The sequence below is a fragment of the Phalangium opilio genome, unplaced genomic scaffold, assembly GCF_054372755.1.
Source record: "Phalangium opilio isolate 3A_F unplaced genomic scaffold, DU_Popi_V2 ptg000225l_1, whole genome shotgun sequence".
Taxonomy (NCBI): Eukaryota; Metazoa; Arthropoda; class Arachnida; order Opiliones; family Phalangiidae; genus Phalangium; species Phalangium opilio.
The window spans coordinates 213,517-233,081 of record NW_028324219.1 but is presented as its reverse complement, the minus strand read 5'-3'; the positions used below and the strand labels follow the sequence as shown (position 1 = coordinate 233,081).

General features: G+C 41.6%; 15 non-coding genes across 15 annotated transcripts; all 15 read left to right on the top strand.

Moving 5' to 3' along the window:
* Window positions 1-433: 433 nt before the first annotated feature.
* Window positions 434-506, top strand: TRNAV-AAC (transfer RNA valine (anticodon AAC)). The gene has a single exon. It is a non-coding gene; the product is annotated as a tRNA-Val (tRNA).
* Window positions 507-5,269: 4,763 nt separating this feature from the next.
* On the top strand, window positions 5,270-5,342 carry TRNAI-AAU (transfer RNA isoleucine (anticodon AAU)). Its single transcript has one exon. It is a non-coding gene; the product is annotated as a tRNA-Ile (tRNA).
* A 202-nt stretch (window positions 5,343-5,544) lies between these two features.
* TRNAV-CAC (transfer RNA valine (anticodon CAC)) lies at window positions 5,545-5,617 on the top strand. Its single transcript has one exon. It is a non-coding gene; the product is annotated as a tRNA-Val (tRNA).
* Window positions 5,618-5,820: 203 nt separating this feature from the next.
* TRNAV-CAC (transfer RNA valine (anticodon CAC)) lies at window positions 5,821-5,894 on the top strand. Its single transcript has one exon. It is a non-coding gene; the product is annotated as a tRNA-Val (tRNA).
* A 1,720-nt stretch (window positions 5,895-7,614) lies between these two features.
* Window positions 7,615-7,687, top strand: TRNAV-CAC (transfer RNA valine (anticodon CAC)). The gene has a single exon. It is a non-coding gene; the product is annotated as a tRNA-Val (tRNA).
* Window positions 7,688-9,270: 1,583 nt separating this feature from the next.
* Window positions 9,271-9,343, top strand: TRNAA-CGC (transfer RNA alanine (anticodon CGC)). The gene has a single exon. It is a non-coding gene; the product is annotated as a tRNA-Ala (tRNA).
* Window positions 9,344-10,098: 755 nt separating this feature from the next.
* TRNAV-CAC (transfer RNA valine (anticodon CAC)) lies at window positions 10,099-10,171 on the top strand. Its single transcript has one exon. It is a non-coding gene; the product is annotated as a tRNA-Val (tRNA).
* A 341-nt stretch (window positions 10,172-10,512) lies between these two features.
* On the top strand, window positions 10,513-10,585 carry TRNAA-CGC (transfer RNA alanine (anticodon CGC)). The gene has a single exon. It is a non-coding gene; the product is annotated as a tRNA-Ala (tRNA).
* A 617-nt stretch (window positions 10,586-11,202) lies between these two features.
* TRNAV-CAC (transfer RNA valine (anticodon CAC)) lies at window positions 11,203-11,275 on the top strand. Its single transcript has one exon. It is a non-coding gene; the product is annotated as a tRNA-Val (tRNA).
* A 341-nt stretch (window positions 11,276-11,616) lies between these two features.
* TRNAA-CGC (transfer RNA alanine (anticodon CGC)) lies at window positions 11,617-11,689 on the top strand. The gene has a single exon. It is a non-coding gene; the product is annotated as a tRNA-Ala (tRNA).
* Window positions 11,690-12,306: 617 nt separating this feature from the next.
* TRNAV-CAC (transfer RNA valine (anticodon CAC)) lies at window positions 12,307-12,379 on the top strand. Its single transcript has one exon. It is a non-coding gene; the product is annotated as a tRNA-Val (tRNA).
* Window positions 12,380-13,546: 1,167 nt separating this feature from the next.
* On the top strand, window positions 13,547-13,619 carry TRNAV-CAC (transfer RNA valine (anticodon CAC)). Its single transcript has one exon. It is a non-coding gene; the product is annotated as a tRNA-Val (tRNA).
* Window positions 13,620-13,822: 203 nt separating this feature from the next.
* On the top strand, window positions 13,823-13,895 carry TRNAV-CAC (transfer RNA valine (anticodon CAC)). The gene has a single exon. It is a non-coding gene; the product is annotated as a tRNA-Val (tRNA).
* A 2,270-nt stretch (window positions 13,896-16,165) lies between these two features.
* Window positions 16,166-16,238, top strand: TRNAL-CAG (transfer RNA leucine (anticodon CAG)). Its single transcript has one exon. It is a non-coding gene; the product is annotated as a tRNA-Leu (tRNA).
* A 203-nt stretch (window positions 16,239-16,441) lies between these two features.
* TRNAV-CAC (transfer RNA valine (anticodon CAC)) lies at window positions 16,442-16,514 on the top strand. The gene has a single exon. It is a non-coding gene; the product is annotated as a tRNA-Val (tRNA).
* Window positions 16,515-19,565: the final 3,051 nt, after the last annotated feature.

Here is a 19,565-nt window from a genome sequence, read left to right as displayed (position 1 = left end):
GAAAATTCGGTGCTATCACGTATCTATGGTGTAGTGGTTATCACGTCCGCCTAACACGCGAAAGATCCCAGGTTCGAGCCCCGGTAGTTACATGGTTTTACCATCGTAATTGGGCATAAAAATAAGCTAGATCTTTTGGAAAACTCTATGATATCACTTATCTATGGTGTAGTGGTTATCACGTCCGACTAACACACGAAAGGTCCCAGGTTCGAGCCCTGGTAGATACATGTTTTTACCATCGTGATTGGGCATAAAATTAAGCTAGATGTTCTGGAAAACTCGGTGCTATCACGTATCTATGGTGTAGTTGTTATCACGTCCGCCTAACACGCGGAAGGTCCCAGATTCGAGCGCTGGTAGGTAACTGTATTTACCATCGTGATTGGGCATAAAAATCAGCTAGATCTCTTGAAAAACTCAATATTACTACGTATCTATGGTGTAGTGGTTATCACGTCCGCCTAACACGCGGAAGGTCCAAGGTTCGAGCCCTGGTAGATACATGTTTTGACCATCGCGATTGGGCATAAAAATAAGCTAGATCTCTTGGAAAACTCACAATTACTACGTATCTATGGTGTAGTGGTTATCACATCATCCTAGCATGCGAAAGGTCCCAGGTTCGAGCCCTGGTCGATACATGTTTTGACCATCGTGATTAAATGTATGTATTCGCGCAACACCCTTGTTTGGCATCCACTAATAAATATTTACATTTTTCTGTCGAATTATGTCTAAGTTCACTTGCTCTTAATAAATATTTACATTTTTCTGTCGAATTATGTCTAAGTTCACTTGCTCTTTTTAGAAAGTCAGAATATTTCAAATATTCAATATTGATCTCTCAACACGGGTCTAGTAAATAATCCCCCTGGACATAATCCCCCCGGACAAAATCCCCCTATTTTGGATTTGCCAAGACTTTTCCCTCCGACTTTAGACGTGTTTGTACAAAATCCCCCCAGAGAAAACGTACAGGACAAAGTACCCCAAAAGGAAAACTGTTCAACAAAATCCTACCGAAAGGATCATTTTATTGAAAATCCCCCAGATAATAGGCATTTAGAAGTGAAGGTAAACGGAAGCCCAAATCCAAAGATTATCTTTAATACTAATGCAAAAGTATAATTCACAAGAGTGAAAGGTATTGCAAACAATGTTCCTAAACCAAAAGAAGTAAACTACTGATTTTGTTTGAACTTATTTCCAAAATTCCAATATTTTGGAAAAGGCGGCAATTTATGGTTAGTCAGAAATATTTTGGAAAAGGCGAAAATTTATGGTTAGTCAGCGATATTTTGGAAAAGGCGGAAATTTATGTTTAGTCAGCAATATTTTGGAAAAGGGGGAAATTTATGGTTAGTCAGTGATATTTTGGAAAAGGCGGAAATTTGTGGTTAGTCAAAAATATTTTGGAAAAGGCGGCAATTTATGGTTAGTCAGCGATATTTTGGAAAAGGCAGAAATTTATGATTAGTCAGCAATATTTTGGAAAAGGCGGAAATTTATGGTTATCAGCAGTATTTTGGAAAAGGCGGAAATTTATGGTTAGTCAGCGATATTTTGGAAAAGGCGGAAATTTATGGTTGGTCAGCGATATTTTGGAAAAGGCGGAAATTTATGGTTAGTCAGCGATATTTTGGAAAAGGCGGAAATTTATGGTTAGTCAGCTATATTTTGGATAAGACGGAAATTTATGGTTAGTCAGCGATATTTTGGAAAAGGCGGAAATTTATGGTTAGTCAGCGATATTTTGGAAAAGGCGGAAATTTATGGTCAGTCAGCAATATTTTGGAAAAGGCGAAAATTTATGGTTAGTCGGAAATATTTTGGAAAAGGCGGAAATTTATGGTTATCAGTAGTATTTCGGAAAAGGCGGAAATTTATGGTTAGTCAGCATTATTTTGGAAAAGGCGAAAATTTATGGTTAGTCGGCAATTCATACTATTTTCTCCATCATTGGTTCCGCTTTTCCTCGTAGGGGGAATACTACTATTTTTACTACTATCCTACTAAAAAAATTTCCACTGTGAAAAACGACCTCTAAAATAGGAATGACCCCTGAAGGGTTCGTCTCCAAGGTGGGGATTTCGTTCCGTAAGCGGGGGATTTTGTCTCCAGTTTGGGGGGATTTTGTCTCCAGTTTGGGGGATTTTGTCTGCAAATGGGGGGATTTTGTCTTATGCCCATTTGGACGGGGCGAAATTTTTGGAGGGATTATGTCCAGGGGGATTATGGGAGTCACCCCTCTCAACACGTACTCCCTTCAAAATAATTCATTTCGGAAAATGTAATTGTTCTTGAAAAAGCGTAGATATGTAATTTTTCAATTAATTTAAAGGGAAAGGATCGATTAACAGTAAAATCAGTTGATTGAATTTAATATTGATTAAGGATTAAATGGATAAAAATAACTAAAACAATTGCAATATCTGAACTTCAGTCAAATGACCAACCTCACACATATCGTTTTCTTTATCGGCCTTGGTCCAAATTAAGACGGTTTTTATAATAATACTTAAAGTTATGCTACCCTACTACAAGACTTGAAAAAAACTACAAAAAACTTAGCAATTTTGACCTACTAAAAACTCGGATAAGCGAAACAAAACCATATGACCATGGATACCAATAAAATAGGGGCTGTTTCAATGTTATAAAAGTAATGACCAACTATTTACACCTATATAGTAATATAATACTAAGTTATGCTACCCTACCACAAGATTAGAAAAAAAACTAAACAAAAATTTACGTTAATTACGTAATTTAACTAACAACAATAAAAAATTATGAATAGGGGTATCACTTCAAATTACTATTTCAAAACATGCTTTCTAGTATTCCTTCTACAAAACATTACACTTAGCGTTACGTTTAAAATAAAAATGAGTTTCAATTATTGACACCCACGGACTCCCATAATGCGACACTATTTTTAGGCATGGTAATAATAAGAATACATTGGTCGTTTGTCTAGGGGAATTTATATTTAATATTTAAAACAGTGTGGGCATTGATTTCATAATAACAGTTTAACATTAGGCTACTTAAATAATTACTACTGGCGGTTACCCGCGGCGTCGCTCGCGTGTAATAAGAACTTCCATCAAAATGATATAAAGAATGGGTAGATTTTACTGATGACTGATATTTTTGTAGCACCAAAGAGGAGAGAGAGGGGTTACAGAAAATTCCTCACCTCTCTTAACTACCTTAACCTTCAATGCAGTGTTGCCAGGCCCTATTATGTGAGTAAAGTTGGTCATGTACTGATTCAAACTTAACTGCTAGCCTTTCTTTCTGCAATCTCATGAATCACCAATGGCCTGGCAACACTGAGAGGACAGCAAAAAAAACCTTTAGTTTAAAATTTGTGGGAAGGGATACATTTTATTATATTGTTTTGTTACAAAATATTTCTTTATTTGAGCCCTTCCCCCTAAGCTTGTTACTTGACAGTAGAATTAAGGCTAGGAAATACCTTTCATTGTCCTTTCCCCTGTGCCCTAACACAAACGTATCAATAGGTGAACTTTACTTTCCTCCTTATCAGTGGTAAAAACCCAACAACAAAAGTACAGTCCGGTAAAATGACCACGATACTTCAAGTAGCCGGCTATAAAAGCGAAGGACTTGGGCATTTGGGTTCATCTTGACTTTGGTAGTCCTTGTTATCAGTAACAATTCAATCTTAAGCCGCTGTGCCATCCAGCTAGTTTAAAAATATTCCGGTGAGATTCAAATGGAGAACATGGAACAATTCGTAAGAACTTTTTTTTTTAATTTCCAATTTTTTTATATATAAATTATTAGCTATATAGAGTGGCATGTAAACTTGGTAAAATAATGATCCTTATGGCTAGTCATTAGTTGAAAGTAAGATGTTAATCAGGGCCCTTCGTATCAGGGTTATGCCTAAAGAACGCTTTGGCCGTTAAATTCTCTTTCCCTATCAAGTGTCCCTAAATAATATTTTAAAATCTAGTATTTTAATGATAAATTTCTACTTTTTAGTGTCTGAACTGGAACAATTAAGAAGACTTGTTCCGTACGAGATGCTCAACCGCTTAAATCCCGAGGTGGAACCTTTCATACCCGCGTGGATGAGAAAACGTAAGATTTGGCTAGTCATTAGTTGAAAGTACGTAAGATGTTAATCAGGGCCCTTCGTATCAGGGTTGTGCCTAAAGAACGCTTTGGCCGTTAAATTCTCTTTCCCTATCAAGTGTCCCTAAATAATATTTTAAAATCTAGTATTTTAATGATAAATTTCTACTTTTTAGTGTCTGAACTGGAACAATTAAGAAGACTTGTTCCGTACGAGATGCTCAACCGCTTAAATCCCGAGGTGGAACCTTTCATACCCGCGTGGATGAGAAAACGTAAGATTTGATCTGGAAGTTGGTTAATTTTACTTCATTATACGAAAAACTAATTTCTTATAATTTCCTGGATTTTAAGTCCAAACTGGGGTGGTTAAATGTACTTAATTGTACGCAAAACTAATTTTAAATCAAATTTGTTTCCGATTCAGGCGTTCGTCAAGCAAGTACGGGCCTCAATCCCGAAAGGCCGGCCTTCGCCCCACGCGGAGTGGCTTTTGGTGTGGCAGGCGATCTTAAACGCAAAGTGAAACGATCATCTCTCGTTCACCAAAAAATTCGTAAGTTTCAAATATTTTAACATAATTTACTGCATTTAAATTGACAGTTTTTGGAATGTGATGTGGTTAAAACTCAGAAGTTAAAAGTACTTAATTGTACGCAAAACTTATTATAAATTAATTTTCTTTCCGATGCAGGCGTTCGTCAATTACGCCCTGTCCTCACCTCCGAAGCGGCGGTCCTCAACCCGGAAAAGGCGGTCCCCAACCCAGAAAAGGCGGTTCCCAACCCGGAAAAGGCGGTCCCCAACCCGGAAAAGGCGGTTCCCAACCCGGAAAAGGCCGCCCCCAACCCGGAAAAGGCGGTCATCAACCCCGAAAAGGCGGTCATCAACCCGGAAAAGGCGCTCCTCAATCCCAAATCACCAGTCTTCGTATCTACTTCGTGCCCTGGTAGATAAATGTTTTTACCATCGTGATTGGGCATAAAAATAAGCTAGATCTTTGGAAAACTCAGTGCTATGACGTATCTATGTTGTAGTGGTTATCACTTCCGCCTAACACGCGGAAGGTCCCAGATTCGAGCCCTGGTAGATTGTTTTTACCATCGTGATGGGCATAAAAATAAGCTTGATCACTTGAAAAACTCACTATTACTACGTATCTATGGTGTAGTGGTTATCACGTCCGCCTAATACGCCGAAGGTCCCAGGTTCGAGCCCTGGTAGATACATGTTTTGACCATCGTGATTGGGCATAAAACTTAGCTAGATCTCTTGGAAAACTCACAATTACTTCGTATGTATGATGTAGTGGTTATCACATCCACTTAACACGCGGAAGGTCCCAGGTTCGAGACATGGTCGATACATGTCTTGACCATCGTGATTAAGCATAAAATAAGCTAGATCTTTTGTAAAATTCTTTGCTCTCACGTATTTATGGGGTAGTGGTTATCACGTCCGCTTCACACGCGTACGGTCCCAGGTTCGAGCCCTGGTAGATACATGTTTTTACCATCGTGATTGGGCATAAAATTAAGTTAGATGTTTTGGAAAACTCGGCGCTATCACTTATCTATGGTGTAGTGGTTATCAAGTCTGCTTCACACGCGAAAGGTCAAAGGTTCGAACCCTGGTAGATACATGTTTTTACCATCGTGATTGGGCATAAAAATAAGCTAGATCTTTTGGAAAAATCAATGCTATCACGTATCTATGGTGTAGTGGTTATCACGTCCGCTTCACACGCGGAAGGTCCCAGATTCGAGCCCTGGTAGATAACTGTTTTTACCATCGTGATTGGGCATAAAAATAAGCTAGATCTTTTGGAAAACTCAATGCTATCATGTATCTATGGTGTAGTGGTTATCACGTCCGCTTCACACGCGAAGCTTCCCAGGTTCGAGCCTTGGTAGATACAAGTTTTTACCTTCGTGATAGGGCATAGAATTAAGCTAGATGTTTTGGAAAACTCGGTGCAATCACGTATCCATGGTGTAGTGGTTATCACGTCCGCCTAACGCGCGAAAGGTCCCAGGTTCGAGCCCTGGTAGATACATGTTTTTACCATCGTGATTGGGCATAAAAATAAGCTAGATGTTTTGGAAAACTCTGTGCTATCACGTACCTTTGGTGTAGTGGTTATCACGTCCGCCTAATACGCGAAAGGTCCCAGGTTCGAGCCCTGGTAGATAAATGTTTTTACCATCGTGATTGGGCATAAAATTAAGCTAGATGTTTTGGAAAACTCGGTGCTATCACGTATCTATGGTGTCTTGGTTATCAAGTCTGCTTCACACGCGAAAGGTCCCAGGTTCGAACCCTGGAAGATACATGTTTTTACCATCGTGATTGGGCATAAAAATAAGCTAGATCTTTTGGAAAACTCAATGCTATCACGTACCTATGGTGTAGTGGTTATCACGTCCGCCTAACACGCGCAAGGTCCCAGGTTCAAGCCCTGGTAGATAAATGTTCTGACCATCGTGATTAAGCATAAAAATAAGCTAGATCTTTTTGAAAGGGCATTGCTGTCACGTATTTATTGGGTAGTGGTTATCACGTCCGACTATCACACGTAAGGTCCCAGGTTCGAGCCCTGGTAGATACATTTTTTTACCATCGTGATTGGGCATAAAATTAAGCTAGATGTTTTGGAAAACTCATTGCTATGACGTATCTGTGTTGTAGTGGTTATCACGTCCGCTTCACACGCGTAAGGTCGCAGGTTCGAGCCCTGGTTGATACATGTTTTTACCATTGTGTTTGGGAATAAAGATAAGCTAGATCTCTTGAAAATCTAGCTATTACTACGTAGCTATGGTGTAGTGGTTATCACGTCCACCTAACAAACGAAAGGTCCCAGGTTGGAGCCCTGGTAGATACATGTTTTTACCATCGCGATTGGGCATAAAATTAAGCTAGTTGTTTTTGAAAATTCGGTGCTATCACGTATCTATGGTGTAGTGGTTATCACGTCCGCCTAACACGCGAAAGGTCCCAGGTTCGAGCCCCGGTTTTTACATGGTTTTACCATCGTGATTGGGCATAAAAATAAGCTAGATCTTTTGGAAAACTCATTGCTATCACGTACTTATGGGGTAGTGGTTATCACGTCAGCCTAACGCGCGAAAGGTCCCAGGTTCTAGACATGGTAGTAACATGGTTTTACCATCGTGATTGGGAATAAAAATAAGCTAGATCTTTTGGAAAACTCATTGCTATCACGTATCTATGGTGTAGTGGTTATCACTTCCGCCTAACACGCGAAAGGTCCCAGGTTCGAGCCCCGGTAGTTACATGGTTTTACCATCGTGATTGGGCATAAAAATAAGCTAGATCTTTTGGAAAACTCAATGCTATTACGTATCTATGTTGTAGTGGTAAGCACGTCCGCCTACCACACGGAAAGTCCAGGATTCGAGCGCTGGTAGATACATGTTTTGACCATCGTGATTTGGCATAAAAATAAGCTAGATCTTTTGGAAAACTCAATGCTACCACGTATCTATGGTGTAGTGGTTATCACGTCCGCTTCACACGCGTAGGGTCCCAGGTTCGAGCCCTGGTAGATACATGTTTTTACCATCGTGATTGGGCATAAAAATAAGCTAGATGTTTTGGAAAACTCTGTGCTATCACGTACCTATGGTGTAGTGGTTATCACGTCCGCCTAACACGCGCAAGGTCCCAGGTTCAAGCCCTTGTATATAAATGTTTTGACCATCGTGATTAAGCATAAAAATAAGCTAGATCTTTTGGAAAGGGCATCGCTGTCACGTATTTATTGGGTAGTGGTTATCACGTCCGACTAACACACGAAAGGTCCCAGGTTCGAGCCCTATTAGATACATGTTTTTACCATCGTGATTGGGCATAAAATTAAGCTAGATGTTTTGGAAAACTCGGTGCTATCACGTATCTATGGTGTAGTGGTTATAACGTCCGTCTAACGCGCGAAAGGTCCCAGTTTCTAGCTATGGTAGTTACATGGTTTTACCATCGTGATTGGGAATAAAAATAAGCTAGATCTTTTGGAAAACTCATTGGTATCACGTATCTATGGTGTAGTGGTTATCACGTCCGCTTCACACACGAAAGGTACCAGGTTCGAGCGCTGGTAGATACATGTTTTTACCATCGTGATTGGGCATAAAATTAAGCAAGATGTTTTGGAAAATTCGGTGCTATCACGTATCTATGGTGTAGTGGTTATCACGTCCGCCTAACACGCGAAAGGTCCCAGGTTCTAGCCCCGGTTTTTACATGGTTTTACCATCGTGATTGGGCATAAAAATAAGCTAGATCTTTTGGAAAACTCATTGCTATCACGTACTTATGGGGTAGTGGTTATAATGTCCGCTTCACACGCGTAAGGTCGCAGGTTCGAGCCCTCGTAGATACATGTTTTTACCATTGTGTTTGGGAATAAAGATAAGCTAGATCTCTTGAAAATCTAGCTATTACTACGTAGCTATGGTGTAGTGGTGATCACGTCCGCCTAACACGCGAAAGGTCCCAGGTTCGAGCCCCGGTAGTTACATGGTTTTACCATCGTGATTGGGCATAAAAATAAACTAGATCTTTTGGAAAACTCAACGCTATTACGTATCTATGTTGTAGTGGTAAGCACGTCCGCCTACCACACGGAAAGTCCAGGATTCGAGCGCTGGTAGATACATGTTTTGACCATCGTGATTTGGCATAAAAATAAGCTAGATGTTTTGGAAAACTCTGTGCTATCACGTATCTATGGTGTAGTGGTTATCACGTCCGCCTAACACGCGCAAGGTCCCAGGTTCAAGCCCTGGTATATAAATGTTTTGACCATCGTGATTAAGCATAAAAATAAGCTAGATCTTTTGGAAAGGGCATCGCTCTCACGTATTTATTGGGTAGTGGTTATCACGTCCGACTAACACACGAAAGGTCCCAGGTTCGAGCCCTATTAGATACATGTTTTTACCATCGTGATTGGGCATAAAATTAAGCTAGATGTTTTGGAAAACTCGGTGCTATCACGTATCTATGGTGCAGTGGTTATAACGTCCGTCTAACGCGCGAAAGGTCCCAGTTTCTAGCTATGGTAGTTACATGGTTTTACCATCGTGATTGGGAATAAAAATAAGCTAGATCTTTTGGAAAACTCATTGCTATCACGTATCTATGGTGTAGTGGTTATCACGTCCGCTTCGCACGCGAAAGGTACCAGGTTCGAGCGCTGGTAGATACATGTTTTTACCATCGTGATTGGGCATAAAATTAAGCAAGATGTTTTGGAAAATTCGGTGCTATCACGTATCTATGGTGTAGTGGTTATCACGTCCGCCTAACACGCGAAAGGTCCCAGGTTCGAGCCCCGGTTTTTACATGGTTTTACCATCGTGATTGGGCATAAAAATAAGCTAGATCTTTTGGAAAACTCATTGCTATCACGTACTTATGGGGTAGTGGTTATCACGTCCGCTTCACACGCGTAAGGTCGCAGGTTCGAGCCCTGGTAGATACATGTTTTTACCATTGTGTTTGGGAATAAAGATAAGCTAGATCTCTTGAAAATCTAGCTATTACTACGTAGCTATGGTGTAGTGGTGATCACGTCCGCCTAACACGCGAAAGGTCCCAGGTTCGAGCCCCGGTAGTTACATGGTTTTACCATCGTGATTGGGCATAAAAATAAGCTAGATCTCTTGAAAATCTAGCTATTACTACGTAGCTATGGTGTAGTGGTGATCACGTCCGCCTAACACGCGAAAGGTCCCAGGTTCGAGCCCCGGTAGTTACATGGTTTTACCATCGTGATTGGGCATAAAAATAAGCTAGATCTTTTGGAAAACTCAATGCTATTACGTATCTATGTTGTAGTGGTAAGCACGTCCGCCTACCACACGGAAAGTCCAGGATTCGACCGCTGGTAGATACATGTTTTAACCATCGTGATTTGGCATAAAAATAAGCTAGATCTTTTCGAAAACTCAATGCTACCACGTATCTATGGTGTAGTGGTTATCACGTCCGCTTCACACGCGTAGGGTCCCAGGTTCGAGCCCTGGTAGATACATGTTTTTACCATCGTGATTGGGCATAAAAATAAGCTAGATGTTTTGGAAAACTCTGTGCTATCACGTACCTATGGTGTATTGGTTATCACGTCCGCCTAACACGCGCAAGGTCCCAGGTTCAAGCCCTGGTATATAAATGTTTTGACCATCGTGATTAAGCATAAAAATAAGCTAGATCTTTTGGAAAGGGCATCGCTGTCACGTATTTATTGGGTAGTGGTTATAACGTCCGTCTAACGCGCGAAAGGTCCCAGTTTCTAGCTATGGTAGTTACATGGTTTTACCATCGTGATTGGGAATAAAAATAAGCTAGATCTTTTGGAAAACTCATTGCTATCACGTATCTATGGTGTAGTGGTTATCACGTCCGCTTCGCACGCGAAAGGTACCAGGTTCGAGCGCTGGTAGATACATGTTTTTACCATCGTGATTGGGCATAAAATTAAGCAAGATGTTTTGGAAAATTCGGTGCTATCACGTATCTATGGTGTAGTGGTTATCACGTCCGCCTAACACGCGAAAGGTCCCAGGTTCGAGCCCCGGTTTTTAAATGGTTTTACCATCGTGATTGGGCATAAAAATAAGCTAGATCTTTTGGAAAACTCATTGCTATCACGTACTTATGGGGTAGTGGTTATCACGTCCGCTTCACACGCGTAAGGTCGCAGGTTCGAGCCCTGGTAGATACATGTTTTTACCATTGTGTTTGGGAATAAAGATAAGCTAGATCTCTTGAAAATCTAGCTATTACTACGTAGCTATGGTGTAGTGGTGATCACGTCCGCCTAACACGCGAAAGGTCCCAGGTTCGAGCCCCGGTAGTTACATGGTTTTACCATCGTGATTGGGCATAAAAATAAGCTAGATCTTTTGGAAAACTCAATGCTATTACGTATCTATGTTGTAGTGGTAAGCACGTCCGCCTACCACACGGAAAGTCCAGGATTCGACCGCTGGTAGATACATGTTTTAACCATCGTGATTTGGCATAAAAATAAGCTAGATCTTTTCGAAAACTCAATGCTACCACGTATCTATGGTGTAGTGGTTATCACGTCCGCTTCACACGCGTAGGGTCCCAGGTTCGAGCCCTGGTAGATACATGTTTTTACCATCGTGATTGGGCATAAAAATAAGCTAGATGTTTTGGAAAACTCTGTGCTATCACGTACCTATGGTGTATTGGTTATCACGTCCGCCTAACACGCGCAAGGTCCCAGGTTCAAGCCCTGGTATATAAATGTTTTGACCATCGTGATTAAGCATAAAAATAAGCTAGATCTTTTGGAAAGGGCATCGCTGTCACGTATTTATTGGGTAGTGGTTATAACGTCCGTCTAACGCGCGAAAGGTCCCAGTTTCTAGCTATGGTAGTTACATGGTTTTACCATCGTGATTGGGAATAAAAATAAGCTAGATCTTTTGGAAAACTCATTGCTATCACGTATCTATGGTGTAGTGGTTATCACGTCCGCTTCGCACGCGAAAGGTACCAGGTTCGAGCGCTGGTAGATACATGTTTTTACCATCGTGATTGGGCATAAAATTAAGCAAGATGTTTTGGAAAATTCGGTGCTATCACGTATCTATGGTGTAGTGGTTATCACGTCCGCCTAACACGCGAAAGGTCCCAGGTTCGAGCCCCGGTTTTTAAATGGTTTTACCATCGTGATTGGGCATAAAAATAAGCTAGATCTTTTGGAAAACTCATTGCTATCACGTACTTATGGGGTAGTGGTTATCACGTCCGCTTCACACGCGTAAGGTCGCAGGTTCGAGCCCTGGTAGATACATGTTTTTACCATTGTGTTTGGGAATAAAGATAAGCTAGATCTCTTGAAAATCTAGCTATTACTACGTAGCTATGGTGTAGTGGTGATCACGTCCGCCTAACACGCGAAAGGTCCCAGGTTCGAGCCCCGGTAGTTACATGGTTTTACCATCGTGATTGGGCATAAAAATAAGCTAGATCTTTTGGAAAACTCAATGCTATTACGTATCTATGTTGTAGTGGTAAGCACGTCCGCCTACCACACGGAAAGTCCAGGATTCGAGCGCTGGTAGATACATGTTTTGACCATCGTGATTTGGCATAAAAATAAGCTAGATCTTTTCGAAAGCTCAATGCTACCACGTATCTATGGTGTAGTGGTTATCACGTCCGCTTCACACGCGTAGGGTCCCAGGTTCGAGCCCTTGTAGATACATGTTTTTACCATCGTGATTGGGCATAAAAATAAGCTAGATGTTTTGGAAAACTCTGTGCTATCACGTACCTATGGTGTAGTGGTTATCACGTCCGCCTAACACGCGCAAGGTCCTAGGTTCAAGCCCTGGTATATAAATGTTTTGACCATCGTGATTAAGCATAAAAATAAGCTAGATCTTTTGGAAAGGGCATCGCTGTCACGTATTTATTGGGTAGTGGTTATCACGTCCGACTAACACACGAAAGGTCCCAGGTTCGAGCCCTATTAGATACATGTTTTTACCATCGTGATGGGCATAAAATTAAGCTAGATGTTTTGGAAAACTCGGTGCTATCACGTATCTATGGTGTAGTGGTTATAACGTCCGTCTAACGCGCGAAAGGTCCCAGTTTCTAGCTATGGTAGTTACATGGTTTTACCATCGTGATTGGGAATAAAAATAAGCTAGATCTTTTGGAAAACTCATTGCTATCACGTATCTATGGTGTAGTGGTTGTCACGTCCGCTTCACACGCGAAAGGTACCAGGTTCGAGCGCTGGTAGATACATGTTTTTACCATCGTGATTGGGCATAAAATTAAGCAAGATGTTTTGGAAAATTCGGTGCTATCACGTATCTATGGTGTAGTGGTTATCACGTCCGCCTAACACGCGAAAGGTCCCAGGTTCGAGCCCCGGTTTTTACATGGTTTTACCATCGTGATTGGGCATAAAAATAAGCTAGATCTTTTGGAAAACTCATTGCTATCACGTACTTATGGGGTAGTGGTTATCACGTCCGCTTCACACGCGTAAGGTCGCAGGTTCGAGCCCTGGTAAATACATGTTTTTACCATTGTGTTTGGGAATAAAGATAAGCTAGATCTCTTGAAAATCTAGCTATTACTACGTAGCTATGGTGTAGTGGTGATCACGTCCGCCTAACACACGAAAGGTCCCAGGTTGGAGGCCTGGTAGATACATGTTTTTACCATCGTGATTGGGCATAAAAATAAGCTAGATCTTTGGAAAACTCGGTGCTATGACGTATCTGTGTTGTAGTGGTTATCACGTCCGCTTCACACGCGTAAGGTCCCAGGTTCTAGCCATGGTAGATACATGTTTTTACCATCGTGATTGGGAATAAAAATAAGCTAGATCTTTTGGAAAACTCATTGCTATCACGTATCTATGGTGTATTGGTTATCACGTCCGCTTCACACGCGAAAGGTACCAGGTTCGAGCCCTGGTAGATACATGTTTTTACCATCGTGATTGGGCATAAAATTAAGCTAGATGTTTTGGAAAATTCGGTGCTATCACGTATCTATGGTGTAGTGGTAAGCACGTCCGCCTACCACATGGAAGGTCCAGGGTTCGAGCGCGGGTAGATACATGTTTTGACCATCGTGATTTGGCATAAAAATAAGCTAGATCTTTTGGAAAACTCAATGCTACCACGTATCTATGGTGTATTGGTTATCACGTCCGCTTCACACGCGTAGGGTCCCAGGTTCGAGCCCTGGTAGATACATGTTTTTGCCATCGTGATTGGGCATAAAATTAAGCTAGATGTTTTGGAAAACTCGGTGCTATCACGTATCTATGGTGTAGTGGTTGTCACGTCCGCTTCACACGCGAAGCTTCCCAGGTTCGAGCATTGGTAGATACAAGTTTTTACCTTCGTGATAGGGCATAAAAATAAGCTAGAACTTTTGGAAAACTCAGTGCTGTCACGTATCTATGGTGTAGTTGTTATCACGTCCGCTTAACACGCGGAAGGTCCCAGATTCGAGCCCTGGTAGATAACTGTTTTTACCATCGTGATTGGGCATAAAAATAAGCTAGATCTCTTGAAAAACTCAATATTACTACGTATCTATGGTGTAGTGGTTATCACATCATCTTAGCACGCGAAAGGTCCCAGGTTCGAGCCCTGGTCGATACATGTTTTGACCATCGTGATTAAGCATAAAAATATGCTAGATCTTTTGGAAAACTCATTGCTATCACGTATTTATGGGGTAGTGGATATCAAGTCCGCTTCACACGCGTATGGTCCCAGGTTCGAGCCCTGGTAGATACATGTTTTTACCATCGTGATTGGGCATAAAATTAAGTTAGATGTTTTGGAAAACTCGGCGCTATCACTTATCTATGGTGTAGTGGTTATCAAGTCTGCTTCACACGCGAAAGGTCCCAGGTTCGAACCCTGGTAGATACATGTTTTTACCATCGTGATTGGGCATAAAAATAAGCTAGATCTTTTGGAAAACTCAATGCTATCACGTATCTATTGTGTAGTGGTTATCACGTCCGCTTCACAAGCGAAGCTTCCCAGGTTCGAGCCTTGGTAGAAACAAGTTTTTACCTTCGTGATAGGGCATAAAAATAAGCTAGATCTTTTGGAAAACTCATTGCTATCACGTACTTATGGGGAAGTGGTTATCACGTACGCTTCACACGCGTAAGGTCGCAGGTTCGAGCCCTGGTAGATACATGTTTTTACGATTGTGTTTGGTAATAAAGATAAGCTAGATCTCTTGAAAATCTAGCTATTACTACGTAGCTATGGTGTAGTGGTTATCACGTCCGCCTAACAAAGAAAGGTCCCAGGTTGGAGCCCTGGTAGATACATGTTTTTACCATCGTGATTGGGCATAAAATTAAGCTAGATGTTTTGGAAAACTCGGTGCTATCACGTATCTATGGTGTAGTGGTTATCACGTCCGCCTAACGCGCGAAAGGTCCCAGGTTCTAGCCCTGGTCGATACATTTTTTGACCATCGTGATTAAGCATAAAAAAAAGCTAGATCTTTTGGAAAGGGTATCGCTGTCACGTATTTATTGGGTAGTGGTTATCACGTCCGACTAACACACGAAAGGTCCCAGGTTCGAGCCCTATTAGATACATGTTTTTACCATCGTGATGGGCATAAAATTAAGCTAGATGTTTTGGAAAACTCGGTGCTATCACGTATCTATGGTGTAGTGGTTATAACGTCCGTCTAACGCGCGAAAGGTCCCAGTTTCTAGCTATGGTAGTTACATGGTTTTACCATCGTGATTGGGAATAAAAATAAGCTAGATCTTTTGGAAAACTCATTGCTATCACGTATCTATGGTGTAGTGGTTGTCACGTCCGCTTCACATGCGAAAGGTACCAGGTTCGAGCGCTGGTAGATACATGTTTTTACCATCGTGATTGGGCATAAAATTAAGCAAGATGTTTTGGAAAATTCGGTGCTATCACGTATCTATGGTGTAGTGGTTATCACGTCCGCCTAACACGCGAAAGGTCCCAGGTTCGAGCCCCGGTTTTTACATGGTTTTACCATCGTGATTGGGCATAAAAATAAGCTAGATCTTTTGGAAAACTCATTGCTATCACGTACTTATGGGGTAGTGGTTATCACGTCCGCTTCACACGCGTAAGGTCGCAGGTTCGAGCCCTGGTAGATACATGTTTTTACCATTGTGTTTGGGAATAAAGATAAGCTAGATCTCTTGAAAATCTAGCTATTACTACGTAGCTATGGTGTAGTGGTGATCACGTCCGCCTAACACACGAAAGGTCCCAGGTTGGAGGCCTGGTAGATACATGTTTTTACCATCGTGATTGGGCATAAAAATAAGCTAGATCTTTGGAAAACTCGGTGCTATGACGTATCTGTGTTGTAGTGGTTATCACGTCCGCTTCACACGCGTAAGGTCCCAGGTTCTAGCCATGGTAGATACATGTTTTTACCATCGTGATTGGGAATAAAAATAAGCTAGATCTTTTGGAAAACTCATTGCTATCACGTATCTATGGTGTATTGGTTATCACGTCCGCTTCAGACGCGAAAGGTACCAGGTTCGAGCCCTGGTAGATACATGTTTTTACCATCGTGATTGGGCATAAAATTAAGCTAGATGTTTTGGAAAATTCGGTGCTATCACGTATCTATGGTGTAGTGGTAAGCACGTCCGCCTACCACATGGAAGGTCCAGGGTTCGAGCGCGGGTAGATACATGTTTTGACCATCGTGATTTGGCATAAAAATAAGCTAGATCTTTTGGAAAACTCAATGCTACCACGTATCTATGGTGTAGTGGTTATCACGTCCGCTTCACACGCGTAGGGTCCCAGGTTCGAGCCCTGGTAGATACATGTTTTTGCCATCGTGATTGGGCATAAAATTAAGCTAGATGTTTTGGAAAACTCGGTGCTATCACGTATCTATGGTGTAGTGGTTGTCACGTCCGCTTCACACGGGAAGCTTCCCAGGTTCGAGCATTGGTAGATACAAGTTTTTACCTTCGTGATAGGGCATAAAAATAAGCTAGATCTTTTGGAAAACTCAGTGCTGTCACGTATCTATGGTGTAGTTGTTATCACGTCCGCTTAACACGCGGAAGGTCCCAGATTCGAGCCCTGGTAGATAACTGTTTTTACCATCGTGATTGGGCATAAAAATAAGCTAGATCTCTTGAAAAACTCAATATTACTACGTATCTATGGTGTAGTGGTTATCACATCATCTTAGCACGCGAAAGGTCCCAGGTTCGAGCCCTGGTCGATACATGTTTTGACCATCGTGATTAAGCATAAAAATATGCTAGATCTTTTGGAAAACTCATTGCTATCACGTATTTATGGGGTAGTGGATATCAAGTCCGCTTCACACGCGTATGGTCCCAGGTTCGAGCCCTGGTAGATACATGTTTTTACCATCGTGATTGGGCATAAAAATAAGCTAGATCTTTTGGAAAACTCAATGCTATCACGTATCTATTGTGTAGTGGTTATCACGTCCGCTTCACAAGCGAAGCTTCCCAGGTTCGAGCCTTGGTAGAAACAAGTTTTTACCTTCGTGATAGGGCATAAAAATAAGCTAGATCTTTTGGAAAACTCATTGCTATCACGTACTTATGGGGAAGTGGTTATCACGTACGCTTCACACGCGTAAGGTCGCAGGTTCGAGCCCTGGTAGATACATGTTTTTACCATTGTGTTTGGTAATAAAGATAAGCTAGATCTCTTGAAAATCTAGCTATTACTACGTAGCTATGGTGTAGTGGTTATCACGTCCGCCTAACAAAGAAAGGTCCCAGGTTGGAGCCCTGGTAGATACATGTTTTTACCATCGTGATTGGGCATAAAATTAAGCTAGATGTTTTGGAAAACTCGGTGCTATCACGTATCTATGGTGTAGTGGTTATCACGTCCGCCTAACGCGCGAAAGGTCCCAGGTTCTAGCCCTGGTCGATACATTTTTTGACCATCGTGATTAAGCATAAAAATATGCTAGATCTTTTGGAAAACTCATTGCTATCACGTATGTATGGGGTAGTGGATATCAAGTCCGCTTCACACGCGTATGGTCCCAGGTTCGAGCCCTGGTAGATACATGTTTTTACCATCGTGATTGGGCATAAAATTAAGTTAGATGTTTTGGAAAACTCGGCGCTATCACTTATCTATGGTGTAGTGGTTATCAAGTCTGCTTCACACGCGAAAGGTCCCAGGTTCGAACCCTGGTAGATACATGTTATACCATCGTGATTGGGCATAAAAATAAGCTAGATCTTTTGGAAAACTCAATGCTATCACGTATCTATTGTGTAGTGGTTATCACGTCCGCTTCACACGCGAAGCTTCCCAGGTTCGAGCCTTGGTAGAAACAAGTTTTTACCTTCGTGATAGGGCATAAAAATAAGCTAGATCTTTTGGAAAACTCATTGCTATCACGTACTTATGGGGAAGTGGTTATCACGTACGCTTCACACGCGTAAGGTCGCAGGTTCGAGCCCTGGTAGATACATGTTTTTACCATTGTGTTTGGTAATAAAGATAAGCTAGATCTCTTGAAAATCTAGCTATTACTACGTAGCTATGGTGTAGTGGTTATCACGTCCGCCTAACAAAGAAAGGTCCCAGGTTGGAGCCCTGGTAGATACAGGTTTTTACCATCGTGATTGGGCATAAAATTAAGCTAGATGTTTTGGAAAACTCGGTGCTATCACGTATCTATGGTGTAGTGGTTATCACGTCCGCCTAACGCGCGAAAGGTCCCAGGTTCTAGCCATGGTAGATACATGTTTTTACCATCGTGATTGGGAATAAAATTAAGCTAGATCTTTTGGAAAACTCATTGCTATCACGTATCTATGGTGTAGTGGTTATCACGTCCGCTTCACACGCGAAAGGTACCAGGTTCGAGCACTGGTAGATACATGTTTTTACCATCGTGATTGGGCATAAAATTAAGCTAGATGTTTTGGAAAACTCTGTGCTATCACGTACCTATGGTGTAGTGGTTATCACGTCCGCCTAACACGCGCAAGGTCCCAGGTTCAAGCCCGGGTAGATAAATGTTTTGACCATCGTGATTAAGCATAAAAATAAGCCAGATCTTTTGGAAAAGGCATTGCTGTCACGTATTTATTGGGTAGTGGTTATCACGTCCGACTAACACACGAAAGGTCCCAGGTTCGAGCCCTGGTCGATACATGTCATGACCATCGTGATTAAGCATAAAAATAAGCTAGATCTTTTGGAAAACTCAGTGCTATCACGTATCTATGGTGTAGTGGTTATCACGTCCTCTTTACACGCGAAGCTTTCCAGGTTCGAGGCTTGGTAGATACAAGTTTTTACCTTCGTGATAGGGCATAAAAATAAGCTAGATCTTTTGGAAAACTCAGTGCTGTCACGTATCTATGGTGTAGTTGTTATCACGTCCGCCTAACACGCGGAAGGTACCAGATTCGAGCCCTGGTAGATACATGTTTTGACCATCGCGATTGGGCATAAAAATAAGCTAGATCTCTTGGAAAACACACAATTAGTACGTATCTATGGTGTAGTGGTTATCACATCATCTTAACACGCGAAAGGTCTCAGGTTCGAGCCCTGGTCGATACATGTTTTGACCATCGTGATTAAGCATAAAAATAAGCTAGATCTTTTGGAAAACTCATTGCTATCACGTATTTATGGGGTAGTGGTTATCACGTCCGCTTCACACGCGTAAGGTCGCAGGTTCGAACCCTGGTAGATACATGTTTTTGCCATTGTGTTTGCGAATAAAGATAAGCTAGATCTCTTGAAAATCTAGCTATTACTACGTAGCTATGATGTAGTGGTTATCACGTCCGCCTAACACACGAAAGGTCCCAGGTTGGAGCCCTGGTAGATACATGTTTTTATCATCGTGAT